The sequence below is a fragment of the Camelus ferus genome, chromosome 25, assembly GCF_009834535.1.
Source record: "Camelus ferus isolate YT-003-E chromosome 25, BCGSAC_Cfer_1.0, whole genome shotgun sequence".
In the NCBI taxonomy this organism is placed as follows: domain Eukaryota; kingdom Metazoa; phylum Chordata; class Mammalia; order Artiodactyla; family Camelidae; genus Camelus; species Camelus ferus.
The window spans coordinates 23,430,701-23,445,744 of NC_045720.1; the positions used below are offsets into that span (position 1 = coordinate 23,430,701).

Below are 15,044 nucleotides of genomic sequence, written 5' to 3' on the forward strand. Positions count from 1 at the left end.
TGAATAGAAAGGGAAAGTAAAAAATTATCCCTTTTAAAATCACACCAAAAAATACTTAGGAATAAACTAGGGAGGTGAAAGATTTATATACTGAGAACTACAAAACACTGGTAAAGGAAAATCACAGTGATTCAAAGAAATGGAAAGATATCCCATACTCTTGGAAGGATTAATATTGTTAAAACAGCCATACTACCCAAAGCAATCTACAGATTTAATGTGATCCCTATCAAATTACCCATGACATTTTTCACAGAACTAGAAATAATAATCCTAAAATTTATATGGAATCATAAAAGACCCAGAATTGTCAGAGCAATGCTGAGGAAAAAGAACAAAACTGGATGCATAACCCTCCCAGACTTCAGACAATATTACAGGGCTACGGTAATCAAAACAGCATGGTGTTGGCACAGAAACAGACATATGGGTCAATGGAACAGAATAGAGAGCCCAGAAATAAACCTACAGACTTATGGTTAATTAATCTTCGACAAAGAATATACAATGGAGAAAAGATGGTCTCTTCAGAAAATGGTGTTGGGAAAGCTGGACAACCACATGTAAATCAATGAAGTTAGAACACTCCCTCATCCTATACATAAAAATTTACTCAAAATGGCTTGAAGATGTGAATATAAGATATTACACCATAAAACTCTTAGAACAGAACACAGGCAAAACATTCTCTGACATAAATCACAGCAATGTTTTCTTAGGTCAGTCTCCCAAGGCTAAAGAAATAAAAGAAAAAATAAACAAATGGGACATAATAAAACTTAAAAGCTTTTGCACAACAAAGGAAACAATAAACAAAACAAAAGACAATCTAATTTAAACAAAAGAATGGGAGAAAATATTTGCAAAGGATGCAGAAGACACGAGTTTAATTTCCAAAATACACAAACAACTCATACAACTCAATAACAAAAAAACCAAACAACCTAATCAAAAAATGAGCAGAAGACCTAAATAGACATCTTTCCAAAGAAGACATACAGATGGCCAATAGACACTTGAAAAGATGCTCAACATCGTTAATTATTAGAGAAGTGCAAATCAAAACTACAATAAAGTATCACCTCACACTGGTCAGAGGCCATCATCAAAACATCTGCAAATAATAAATACTAAAGAGGGTGTGGAGAAAAGAAAACCCTTCTACACTGTTGGTAGGAATGTAAGATGGTGTAGCCACTATGGAAAACAGTATGACATTATGGAGATTCCTTAAAAATCTAAAAATAGACTTACCATATGATCCAGCAATCCCACTCCTGGGCATATACCCAGAAAAGATGAAAACTCTAATTCATAAAGATATATGCAACCCAATGTTCACAGCAGCACTATTTACAATAGTCAAGACATGGAAACAACCTACATGTCCACCAACAGATGAATGGATAAAGAAGATGTGGTGTATAAATATATACAAATTACTCAGCCACAAAAGAGAATGAAATAATGCCATTTGCAGCAACATGGATGGACCTAGAGATGATCATGCTATGTGAAGTAAGTCAGAAAGAGAAAGACAAATATACGATCTCACTTATATGTGGAATCTAAAATATAATACAAATGAACTAATTTACAGAACAGAAACAGACTCAGACATAGAAAACAAACTTACGGTTACCAAAGGGGAAAGGGGAAGGGGGAGGGATAAATTAGGAGTTTGGGATTAGTAGATGCAAATTACTGTATATAAAATAGATAAACAACAAAGTCCTATTGATTCCAAGGCAATCTTCAGTCCCTGGCAGGAAGCTTCTCATATACTTCTTGGTGCCACAGGAACCAATCGAGGCCTGAAGGTGGAAGCAAGTAAATGCATGAAAATGGAGGAGGTGAAGCTTATGGAAGCAGGAATAGCACAAGATCTCTGATCAATAATACCAGACCACTACAAAGATGCCAAAACACTGAGAAACAAGACTAATATTAAATATTACTAAAATAAATTTATATTCAAGAAACTATGACACATGACAAAATATGTCAGAGTAATATGATTTAAAATGAAAAATGGGACATGGAGAGTAATTTCATTCATTCATTCATTCAACCAAATAACAATTCCTGAAAGCCTTCAACTCTCAACCCCTGTGCTAAGCACGAGGCATATCAGGACACAGACAGCGTCTCCAAGGATCTTCTTGTCTAGCAGGAGCACCAAAGGTGGAATTATTACAATGTGATGTATTCAGTCCCATGATACAGTTAATATCAGGGTGTCAGGGAAGACTTCCCAATGTAAAGCTTTAAAGAACTCACAGGCACTAGTTAGGGAAGAATGTAATCCACTGTGAATGAACAGCATGTTCAAGGACAAGACAGTGAAGAGGACGTGGCACATTTGAGGATTTGGAAGTAATTCAATAAGGCTGGAGCATATGTTGTGAGGTTAGGAAGAACGGAAAGTTGAAGCCAGAGAGATAGACAGGGGCCCTCTAATGAAAGGCCATGCTAAAATGTTTGGATTTTATCCAAGATATAATTTTCTCTGACTTTAAGTCATTTTAAATAATATATCCAAGGATATGCAGCAGACAAGATGAAATGGAAAACCAAATAGCACATATGAATTCAGCCATGCAATTATCCACGCAAGGTCAAATAAGAGTTCTGGTTAAAAATAAACCGGTTTAGCGAACTCTGTATTTTCTGCTCAATTCTGTTGTGAACCTGAAACTGCTCTAAAAGAATAAAGTCTATTAAAAACAAAAACACACACAAAAAAAACTGGTTTAGACCCAGGCCTGAAAATACAGGGGAGCTCCTTTTGGGGGGATCAGATACAGTTCCAAATGTTTACATCAAATTTATTTTGTCTTTTCCAGGATTTGGTGTTAAAAAATTATCTTATTTTCTTTCTCTAAATTAAAATAATTTTTACCTAAGAACAACTTACTTTGGCACATTATAGCAGAGTGCTCCCAGAGCACTAAATAAAGATTATTGTGAACGCAATGAAAGATTAACTTTCTAAAACACACAAAAATTAAAAGAGACACAAAAATAGTCTCTCAAGATAATTTTGATAAGAAAATCTAAATTGAATGATGGCTTTACACATACATCTTAAATACAGAAATATGAAGCCATTGTTACCTAAGTCCATTGTTACCAGAAGTTGGAGTTATTTGGACAAAATGCACTAGTGAAAACCCATTTCAGCAGAGGAGCCACTTCGCATCACAACAGTTATTGAAACACCTTTGAGGCACACATTTGGGCCTTAATAAAAGAAATAATAGTGTGGTCATGAACACCTTCATTCTACATGGCAGACACGACTGAAGCCTCAAAATTAGAAAAGATTCCCTGTCCCCTTTGACAGGACACTGTTGCTACAGTGATGGTCTGCTAGACTATCGCTGAGCATCCTCGGGTGGCTTTGGTTCATGGGGACAAGCTAAGTCATGTTTGAACCACCCTGCTTACACAGCAACCCAACCAAAGAAAACCCTTTACATTTAAGAACAAGTTATCCACTTGTTAAAAGAAAAAAAACTCTGTGGCTTTTGAAGCTGTCTATGTGATGAAGACTCTCAGATGATTATCTCCAGCCTCTGAGCTTCACTTCCACTCCATAGCTCCATTTCGATGCCTAATTATTATTTGACATTTCATATGACCGAAACAAACTAGTCATTTCTCCCACTCCCATCCCAACCATCACAATCACATCTTGTTCCATCAAAGTAAATTGTACCCCCATCTACTCAGTTATTCAGATCAGAAACTTTGCAATCATCACTATGTTGCCTATTTTAACTACTTTAAAACACTTATCAGTGTCTGAAATGATCTTGTTTGTCACACATCTTTTCTCTGACTCTATTAGAATATCAGATTTTGCATGGCAAAAAAGCAAACTTTCATTTACCATTATATTCCCAGCATCTAAAGCAGTGCCTGATATATAGTATAAATATTTTATTGACTGATTCTGCCTAGTCCTGTTTCTTATTTTAGAATTTTCAACAATATTTAAAGGATGTGATGTGACTGTAGACAATTTACTTTCTCTGGGCATTTGTTTCGTCATTTACAAAATAGGGGCAATTAAATAATCTATAAATTTTCCATTTATGCTAAAACTTCATAACTCTGGTCAAAGCTTACTTTAATTATAAAATATTCCTTTTCTACTCAATTCACTATGTGATTTCCATTTAACTCTTTTTTTAATGTCATGTACAAGAATGTGTATGTAATCATAGTTCACAAAGCACTTTTGTTTCCATTATTTCCCTTTTTTGGGGGGGGTAGTTAGGTTTATTTATTTATTTAGTTAGTTAGTTATTTTAATGTACTGGGGATTGAACCCAGGACTTCATGCATGCTAAGTAAGCACTCTAACTACTGGGATATACCTTTCCCTCCTCCAGTATTTCCTTTGACACCTCAAACTCCTGGAGCATTTTATTTACTATTTCTGTTCAACAGATAAAGAACTACAGGCACGGAAAAGGTATATGAGTTGTTCAAATTCACCATGCATCTCATTTCGTTAAACCAATCTGTTATGAATAAAAGTTGTTGGCTTGGCTAATACTCTAAATATTTTCATAGCCAAAATGTAGACTCAGGAATTATAATAAATAATCTTTCTCCAAAATACATTTAATAGATATTCATCATCATATATGTGGTTTAAAGGGAGCCTAACACAGTTTTCCAGACTTCTCAAGAGTTTTTTTTTTTTAAATTGAAATATAGTCAGTTACAATGTGTCCATTTCTGGTGTATCAAGGGTTTTGATTACTTTCTGTCAGAAAAGAGAAAGTTACTGGTATGTTTGAGTTGAGTGACAAAAGTTGACTAAATCCACTCCTTGTCCATCCTGCAGTAGCATCTAATATTTCTTTCACTTGACTGTTCTTCTGAATAGAGGCATTGCCTCCAGAAAGCCCCAGCAGTGAATAGGAGCACAGAATAATCAGAAATATTTGGGTTCAAATCCTCTCTCCACCATTTACTAGCTTTGTTACTGTAAATAAGTCATTGACCTCCTTTTCTTCATCAGTAAAATGTGACCACTTCTTAAGGAAAATGTAGTAACTACATTAGATGATGTAACACCTATGGTCAATTAATCTTCGACAAAAGAAGCAAGAATGCACAATGGAGAAAAGACAGTCTCCTTGTTAAGTGGTGCTGGGAAAGCTGGACAGCCATGTATAAATTAATGAAGTTAGGACACTCCCTTACACGACACACAAAAATAAACTCAAAGTGGCTTAAAGACTTAAATATAAGACAACACCATAAAACTCCTAGAAGAGAACACAGGCAAAACATTCTCTGAGAAGTAGGAGAAGGGATGACCAGAGGAAAATGACCTCCGACAATAGAATAAAATGTTTCATATATTTAACATGTGCCAAATTAAATAATGTGAGACTGGTGGGTTTCAACTATATATTCTACACTGCAAAGTTCTTCCCCCATAAATAGAAGTCCGTTGTACTTCATGCTGACCGTGTGGGCTAAGCTCTCCTGAATATGGGGAGAAGAGGAGCCAGAGGAAGGGGTGGGGGTGGGGGGGTCCAGGTAGGGCAGGGATGCTGCAGGCATTCTCCAGAAGCAGTCTTCTGTACAGAAAGCTCCCTTTAGGAGTAAAAATAAAGATTAATCTAAGGCTAAGCAAACAACAGAACAAGAAACTCACTTGGAAGAGCCTTTAGCCTGACTGCGGCGGCTGCCCTTTGACCCTTAGCTACGATTGGCCAGAAGGAGGCCACCAGTTCCACCATGAAGCTCTAAGTAAGGCTGGAAGTTCTTGAAGGGGCTACCTGGGGCTCCTGGCAATTCTGAGGGAAGAAAGTACCTTCCCACCAATTCAAAAACCTACCTTCCCAGAAAAGCAGGTCGTGGGGCTGATGTATTCGTTTTGCATTTGGACTCACGAATTCGAACCGTTTTCTTCCTAGTGTTGAGGTTTCCTTCAGCCTTACCTAAAATCAATATGCAAAGTATTACCTATATTGCACTTGCTAATTAAAGAAGTCTGGGGTAATTTGTTTTGTAAGCCCAATCGCTATTATCCCCTAAGAGTTAGAAAGTGAAGGCCCACGTTTATCCCTGGGACCAGAAAATTCTGACAGAGACACCTTGTTTAGATGAGGCGCCCAAGGTCACTGGAGAAGTCAGGAAGAGCTTGTGGCTGAAGGTAAGTCTTGGCCTGGAGTTTGGGGCAGTGTTTCGTTAGCTGCCTCAGACAGGCTGTGGCCACGAGAGGGATTTTCTCAGGGAGAGGCTGTTCTGAAGTGCACCTCCGGTTCGCGCTGCGGTTTTCAGTGGTTTGCATCTCCTGCGCGGGGACAGGGTATTGGCTTAACGCGGGTGAGTGAAGACCGCGAGGCGGACTCCGACCCCAGCAGCCCCTGGGATTCGCGCGGGCTTGAGAAGGAGGTCGTGAAACGCTGACCTTCCCGCCCTTAAGCCGGGCTCCCTCCGCAGGCGGGAAACCCGAGCCTCTGCAGTGCGCCGCCCCCACCCCGAGCGGCTTCGGAAACCGAGCCCGCAGCGCAGGCGGCTGGGGCCCTGGCGACTGGGACCAAGCCTGCAGGTCGGAAGTCCCCGGAGTAGGAGCGCGTCGCCGCGCCCCACCTACCGGTGCCGGCCTTTTGGTCCCTGCCCTTCTTCCCACTCGGTTTGCAGCCGCGGCCGCTCCCGGGCGGCTGCAGAGGCCGAGGGGCCGCCGCCCGGACCCGAGCGCGCGAGCGGCGAAGGCACCACGTGTCCGGCCCGGGCTGGCGCGGAAGGAGCGGGCCAGGCCAGGCTCCCGGAGCCCTGAGCGCACACCCGCGGCGGCGCCGGGTCCCTTCCGCACCCGACGCCGGCCCAGGGGGGCCCCGGCCTCCCGGGCGCGCGTGGATGCCTCCTCCAGGACAGCGCGATGGGGCCCTTCTGGGAGAGAAAGGGTAAGAGCGGGCATCTGTACGGGCTCTGAGGGCAGTGCCCGCGGGCACTGGACGGCGACTGATCCTCTGGTTCAATGAGGGCCCGGCTGGGGTCTTGGAACCCTCGGACCGCCCCTTCCAGTGCCAGTAGGGGCAGGGGGGCGGGTTTCCATAGTGCCTGGGGACAAACAGAAGGTTGCGGAAATTGGGGACTCTCAGCAGAGGGAGGCTGAGGGGGCAGTGTCCCTATTTCACTGGTTATTGAGATGGTTGGGCTGCACTCCTCGTTGCAACAGGCAAGGTTGACCAGGCCGTCGGTTTTGGGTCTCCCTTTAGTAATTGTCCTCGGGATTGGTGACAGAAATGGTGCCTTTTAATAAAGAAGGTTCCGTAAAGAATTAATGGTATCCAGAAAGAAAGCCTCGGTAGATCTCTCCAAAGGGATGGATGGTCCAGAGTCCCCAGAGGACACTTTTCAAGTTTCTGCTGCCTTAGGGATTTTTTTGTCTGATTATTTGAGGTGAGGCGGGAGGGCCCACTTTTCATCAATACGTTGGAAGGGCTCAGTCAATGAGCTCAAAACATCCTTATGCGGAGTGGCATCCTATGCTGGATGACTTAAAGTAAGAGAGAATTGTAGAGAGGAAGAGATCTGTAGGTTATATTGGTGCCTGGAAAGAGGCTCTTAAAGCTTTAAATGGAAGGAGTTACTTCTGGCAAACTGCTTTCCTGTTGTTTTCCACTTGTTCTCCAGTGTTGAGCAAGTAGTGACATCAAGGAAAGCAGGAAACTTCACTGCTAGGTTCCTGGCAGGTCCTCTGTTCCTGACCCCAGACCTTGGGCAGCAGAAGCAAAGAGCAGCTCCAGTGTCTGAATCTTCCTTCTCAGAAAAGGAAGATTCTTCAGAATCTTCAATGTAAAGCTTCTACTGCAGCACTACCAGCTCAGATACTCGGCCAGGCACATTTTAGGGATGTTCACTTCTTCCTTCTCAAAAGGTGTCTTTGGGGGCAAAGGAAGTCAGGTAATCAGAGTGACAAGTTTTCTCTACATGTACATTTGGGAGGACAGCTGCACATGTCCCCTTGATAGATGCGTCCAAGTGAAATCATGTTTTTTACTTGCTTCAGATTTTAGAGCAGCAATACATGATCCTAATGCAGCTTTTGTTTTCTTAAGTTATGTGACACTGACATTATTTTAATGCAGAATACATTTAAAACACACTGTTCAATCCATGATGATCTTCACATATTTAAATTAAATTTTATTAACTTGGTTTACATGCAATCTTTAAAGTGGTATCAAAATTGAGATCAGATTATTGTATGAGTTCTTAAATGCTGGTGCCCTGAAAAAAAGAAGTCCAAATTTTTGTTTTTATAGCTGAGCTACTGAGGCTGGTAGAGAGTTAGCCCAAGAGCATGAATTAGCCCCTGGCAGACTTAAAACCAGCGACCTCCTAATACCCAGTCCAGTGGTTTTCTCACATTTTAGTTAAAGTGTGTAAGAGATAAGCATAAAAGGGTAATCTTACAATTGGCCTGATTGGCAGGGCTTAGAGATGGGGTGAAGGGGTCTGTGACTATAGAAAGGTAGCATGAGGGAGATCTTTGTGATGATTGAAAGACTGTGTATCTTGATTGTGATGATGGTTATGTGAATCTGCATATGAGATAGAATGTCATAGAGCTGTACACACACTACGCTAATGTCAGTTTCCTATTTTTGATATTACGCTATAGTTATGTAAAATATAATCATTGAGGGAAAGGGAGTGAAAGCTATATGGGACTTCTCTGTACTATCCTTGCAACTTCCTATGAATCTATCATTATTTCAAAATAAAAAGCTTTTTAAAAAGTCATTTTGTAAGGACATCAAATTCCAAAGCATCCTTCTCCACAGGAGATGGCACTATTTCCAGAACTTCAGTTACTCTAGTATCCTTGACCATGTTTATCATTTCTAAATACAAATTGTAATATTCTTTACTTAATATTATTTTAATTATCACACTTTTTTTTTATTTAGCCTCCATCTAAGGAATAATAGCCATGATATACCAGGTTTAGATGTTAGTTACATTTCTCAAGATATGTAAAAATAAAAATATGACTTCAAAAGAGGCTTATCCACCTAAAATCATCACAACACTTGATGCTGGACAATGGCAGCCTTTGGGAGGTGCTCCAGGCAGTGGTGAGGGAGGCAAGCCCAGCTCCGCACAGCAGCTTATGATCAGTGGTGCAATGGGAGAAATCTAGGTCACCCCATGTCCTGCAGCCATTGGAGAAATGACCTATCATTCCTTAGGAAAAAACCAATTTCCATTAAGCTTTTTAAATTATAAAATATTCCCAAAATTACCTCAATTCTTTCTCAGAGTGGAGCATCTCAGTAAGTATATTTAGCTCTGTAGAAACTAGAAGCTATATTTGGTTTTTATTTCTATAATTTATGACAGTGATTATTCAAATTGTCTCCCAGGCTTAATCACCAAGTCGTCTGTGTGTGGGCTTTTTCTGTCTCTCTTCTCAGAGTATGTTAACTTGTTTTTCTTAAACTGGATGGCCTTTGGTTTGGTGTAGAAATCCCTTTGAAAAAATCCACGGATGAGTAAATCTTGGCATTCTCAAAGTGAATTTTTAAAAGCGATATGAAAAAAGATAGGTATGTAAGTATGGAAGGACCATAACAGCATTATTACAATGCATTCCTAAAAAATACTTTTAAGGAACTTTAACTCTTTGTGCCTCTGCTGGTTCTAAAATGAATCGTTTATGTTGTTTCATTCGGTTAGGTATTATATTTGTATTAAGTTTCTGACCATTAAACTTCAGTGAGAATGTTCACTCATCAGAAAGAAAAAAAAAAAAAAAGAAAACATTTTCCTATAACAATATGTGGGCTACAACGCATTCTTCAGGGCCGTAATTTTTTAATTTAAATAATTTATTTTCAAGCATTAAAATGATCTATTGCCTTGTTCTTAACTTTGCTTCTCAAGAAACATAGGCATGCCTCTTGGACAACTGAAAAATATCTTCCTAAACCTACCAACCAGCAAGATCCAGATGCGAGGGGAAAGAATAGTGGTTCTGTGACTGAGTTAACAGAAGGAGAAATAGTCAGTCACAACTTAAATCCCCAACTGATTTCTGACCCTTCATTTTTTTTAAAAAAAAATTCAAATTATCTACAAAATCAGATGGGATTATTTTGAATACGTGATAATTTTTTAAAGATCATTTTTCTTACCCCTTCACCAATATGGGTAGAAAAGCCAGAAATTGTATTAGAATAGACTCATTCATAGGTCTCTCCTAGACTGCACCATGTTTGCCACCTCATTTGGGAATTGCAGTTTGCCAAAGCATGATGAGATTTAAAAACAAAGATAAGATGTTTTTCCTTAGGAAGAGTGATACTGATGTTGGAATGACAACTGCCAGGTGTCAGATGATTTCATCCTCTTCTCTAATTTGTTTAGTTTATGGAAGGCTGATCAAAGAGAAGGTAGGATGTTTGGGCTGCTCAGTTACCAAAGTTTGTAAAATGTTGGTGCATTAGGAGTGTGATCGTATATCTCAGGCTGTACCTGTTGACTCTATATCCCATCTAGTTTAGCATTTTGCCCTAGCAGAATGACAGGTGCATAATAATAAATATTTTAGAAAGAAAATTTAAATTAATATAGAACTTTTTAGCTAACAACACCCATTTGTTACAGTGTAATGTGTTTTTCGCTTACAATAATTTCATGTCCTATGCTGAATTTTGGAGGAAAACTCCAGAATGAAGTTAGCACACAAAAAGACACATTCATAGAGTGCCCATGTAACTTAATATCCAAACAGGACAAAAATAGATTGCAAACTCCGTAAGAACAGACATTTTTGTTCCTATTGCACTGACAGCACCTAGAACAGTGCTTGGCAATAGTAGGTTTTAAATTAATATTTTTAAATGAATGAGCGAATAAAAGAAGATGTGTGTGTGTGTGTCTGTGTCTGTGTATTCATATTTATGAGAAAATATTAACATTAAATTTAAAATTCAGCTCTAGGTTGCTTTTCCATATGGCCTTTGGAATTGCCAAATTATGGTTAAAATGAGTGCTTCTAGTATAAGGACTGCTCATGCCATCACTGGGAAGATCCAATTTTCCTTATATTGAGATTAAATTTGAACTCATCTAAATGTAATGTCTGTATTGTCACCCAACCAGAAATTCTCGATAATGGTATATGAAACCCTTTCAGATGACTCCACAAGGTCCGTATGCTTTGCCACGTGTCCCAAGCTGGCAGCCTAAGGGTCAGATGCATTCTGCAGATGTATTTTGTTTTGTTTTAAAAATCAGAAAAAATATTCATTAATAAAAAGTTGCAGTTAAATTTTTTTAAAAAATGATGATTCACATAAAAATCCTGATTTCTGGCTTTTCTGGGAAAATAATATCATTTAGAGCTGAGAGAGGCAGCTGGGGCACAATCTTTTCTATTCACAGTGCCCATTACCATCCCATTTGGTAGTACACTGGGCCATGTAGCTCATTTGTGTTCATTGGCTGGCTAAGTAAACTTCTGAGTTTGTGACTTCTGTCCTGACCATGTCTCAGATTTACTAGTCTTAACCCTATCCTAAAAAAAACCAAGACCAAACTGAAAAACTAGGCTTACTAAATTATATTATGCTTTGGAGACCAAGCTGTTCTCCGAATATTACTTTTTTTTCAAGTACTCAGAAGCCATCTTTTTGTTAAGTTGTGTCAGAAAATTGCCTAATATTTTATTTTGACCTCACCAGTGTTTTAGAGACTCTTCCTTCTCTCTAATTTTTGAAAATCAAAACTATATGCTTCATTTCTGGATTGCTATCCTCTCGGCATCTCCCTTCATCTTCAGATAACAGTGTTGACAGTGTTATCATAATTCTATTTGTAAAAGATGAGTTTAGAAAGCTTAGGACGTAGTTTGTCAAATCAACTAAATGCCTTAAAAAAAGCTGGTAGCCTGAGCTTTAGTATCCTTTACAAAGTTTTATTCTATGCTTTTTAGATTGGACATCATTTGACTTGAAGGAAAAGCAGAAGAGTAGCTACACAGTTCTGCCATCTCTTAGTCATCCAGCAATATTAAATGAACCACAACAAGCAGTGGGTGTACACTTTAATTTCTCTTCTCCCTTCAAACATAATTAAAGTGAGTAGTTCTCTCATTCTTAATATTTTCACAAGTCACAGTTCAAAATTAGATTCCAGTCTTCCTGTTACTATGAACCAAAGTTTTGCTGTATCAAATGTTCCTGAGAGCAGAACCTTGAATATTTCAATTTTTCACATGATAGTAATAATATGTATTATCATAATATTTAGATCCAATTTAAAATTGATTAAACACCACTGTTTTGTCTGATACATGGTGATGATGTGAGGGAGAGATTACAAAAAAAGAATATCCTGAGTGACCCCTCTCAGTTGAATCTGTAAGATGAATACAGGAAGGGAAAGAAGTGACAAGTTATCTGTTTCTCTGAAACTAGGGAATAAAATATGAATTTAGTCTCAGAAGTGCACATATTTTCTATTCCCTGAAGAAAACTGCAAACCTTTGGTGACCCAACCACAGACAGTTACCTGAGTTTAAAACCATAAAAATCAATTTAAGCTCAACTTACTAACACTGAGCATTTACTTCCCAAGGGCAGAGCTGACATCTATTGTAGTACAAATGAAGAATGGAGTAGAAAGTAATATTAACCTGTCCTCTCCCTTCTTCCTGGGTTTAACCTGTGCCCAGGGAAACTCAATTCATAATTTCATCAATTTCACACCATTAATACACATTAAATTAGCTTTAAAAGGTATGGTATAATAGTCTGAGTGAGTAGGAGCCATTAAACCTAATGACACTTAAATGCATTTATCACACAGTGATGCATGTCTTTAAAAGGGCCATTATGTTTTTCCGTAAGATAGAAGGGGTTTGGAAGTGTAAACTTTGTATTATCCAGCTGAACGTTCTTTAGTATTCATTTGGTCCTTAAAACATATTAAAATGGAAGATGGCTACCATGAAGTTATTACATTTTAACTTAAGGGGACTGTTTCCTGTACCACTCGTAAGGCTGAGTGTTTTTTTGGTGCTTTGTCCATGGTGCTGAAACCCACCACAGGGTCAGAGAAAAGAGAAGTGTTGGTATTTCTTTCAGGTAACGACTTAGAAGAATACAAATATTGACTTAGAAATGAATGTATAGTTCAACTTTATAATCAGCATAGCAAGAAAATTTGCGCATATTACAAGTTTGTTTATGTGAATAGTGTGCAAAATGATGGCTGAATTGACAAATATTTGTTTTTAACCTATTTAAGTACAGCTTGGGAATTTTTATCATTTTACTTCCTTTGTTCATTAAAGTGCACCAATTGCAATAATTTTAAAAGTTGTCAATTTATATTGTTTTCCAAAAACTTGCATTTTGGATTTTCTTAAGCCTAAAAATGCTTTCTCTTTGACTTTTTATTACAATAGACACTTTGGGCATTCTTCATGCAATTTCAAACCACAGGAAAAACTATGCATCTTCAAATAATGGACCAATATTTGAATTACCTGTTATAAGTATTGAGAACATTTATTATCAGTTACCATTTAAGTCAATAAATACTTAATACATATAATTATAAGGATTACAAAGAATTCGGATATATGGCTTTTAACCCCCAAAAACTTAAAATTTTATACATGTAAAATAACATAAGCAGTATATATCATTAAATTTTAAGCTCCTTGAGGGACTGGATCTGCTTGACATTTTCACTGCTTTGTCTCTAGTGTGTAACACAGATCCTAACACATAGTAGATGCTCAATAAATATTTGGTAAATGAATTAGAATGTGAGTGAATAATTAAGTGCAAAAAGAGCTAGAATTGTGGTACCAATCAGATGTTACTGATTTAAAGTACCTTCTTTAGAAGGTGCATGCATTCTCCAGTTATCAAGTTACAGAAACTGATGAACATTTATCTGTTTTTCTCAATGCACTAACTTACCAAGGGGAAAAAAAATGACTAAGAACATTTTAGTGTGCATTAAATGTGAGGCATTTTTAAAGTGCTTACCTGTGTCACTTCACTACAACTATTCTCTTTTTGCAAATGAGGAAAGTTAAAATGACTTTCTTAAGTAACCCAGTCAGTAGTTAGTAATGCAGAATCAAAACTCAGAACTAAGTCTGAGCTCATGATCATTAGTTTATCAAAGCCCCAACCTATTTTTGAGCATTCAAGCGCCTTTGTAAATTCCAAGTCATCATATAAATTGCAGCTCTTTGGAAATCTTTCTCTTGACCTGTTTATATACAGTTTCTTGCCTTCACTACGTTCCTTTTCTAGCTGTCAGTGAAGAAGTCGCTTTTCTTCCTCTGTGTAGCTGGCAAATAGGGAGGTTTATTCATAGGAGAAAGCACAAAAGCCAGGATCCGAGGGATCCTTTGGGCTTACAAAGAAGTAGAGAAAGAAGTGATGCAGTTGGAAAAAAAAGTTAGGTCTCTCTACCCTGTGATCCCAGTTGAGAATGTTTGGGGTAGGGGGTAGCTATAGAACAGTGATAATTTTCTGGCTGCTGCTCTGTTTTCTCTTCTTTTTGTAGTGAAGTAGCTGCGGCATGAGGTTCAGGCCAAAGTCTTGAGGAAAAATGTTCCAGGCAAAAAGACTCTTTTTTTCCCCAATAAGACCAATATCAAACATCCCGGGAGTGTAGACCAGTTCTTTTTTATACAATTATATTAAACTTATTTACAGAAGTTTCATTAAGAAATCTGTTAGGTCATTTTCTCAGACTACTTCCCGATCTAATATTTCTTATACTTATGTTGCATTTTTGAAATCAAAACTTTTAAATCCAGCGTCTTTTATTTAGCTGTCACCACTAATCGTCCCTGAAGTTTGTCCAGGAAATTTACCAACCATCTTGAACTCAACTCAAAAGTCGTGATGTTGATCACTTTCCATAAAAGACAACTAGGAAAATAGATTCAGTAGAGTAGTTGTATTAAACACACACAATCCTTGCCATTCATAAAAATTGTATTATGACATCCAGCTAAGAAACTTTAA

At 38.3% G+C, this 15,044-nt stretch overlaps 1 protein-coding gene across 3 annotated transcripts in view; it reads left to right on the forward strand.

Moving 5' to 3' along the window:
* The first annotated feature begins 6,527 nt into the window (after window positions 1-6,527).
* Window positions 6,528-15,044, forward strand: part of SYBU (syntabulin) — a 104,264-nt gene continuing 95,747 nt past the window's right edge. Inside the window, exon 1 of one of the 3 annotated variants that reach the window (XM_032467668.1) lies at window positions 6,528-6,938. The gene's annotated coding sequence lies outside the window, so the exon portion shown is untranslated. The remainder of the gene's footprint in view (window positions 6,939-15,044) is intronic. The other 2 variants (XM_032467667.1, XM_032467666.1) reach the window with 2 other exon arrangements.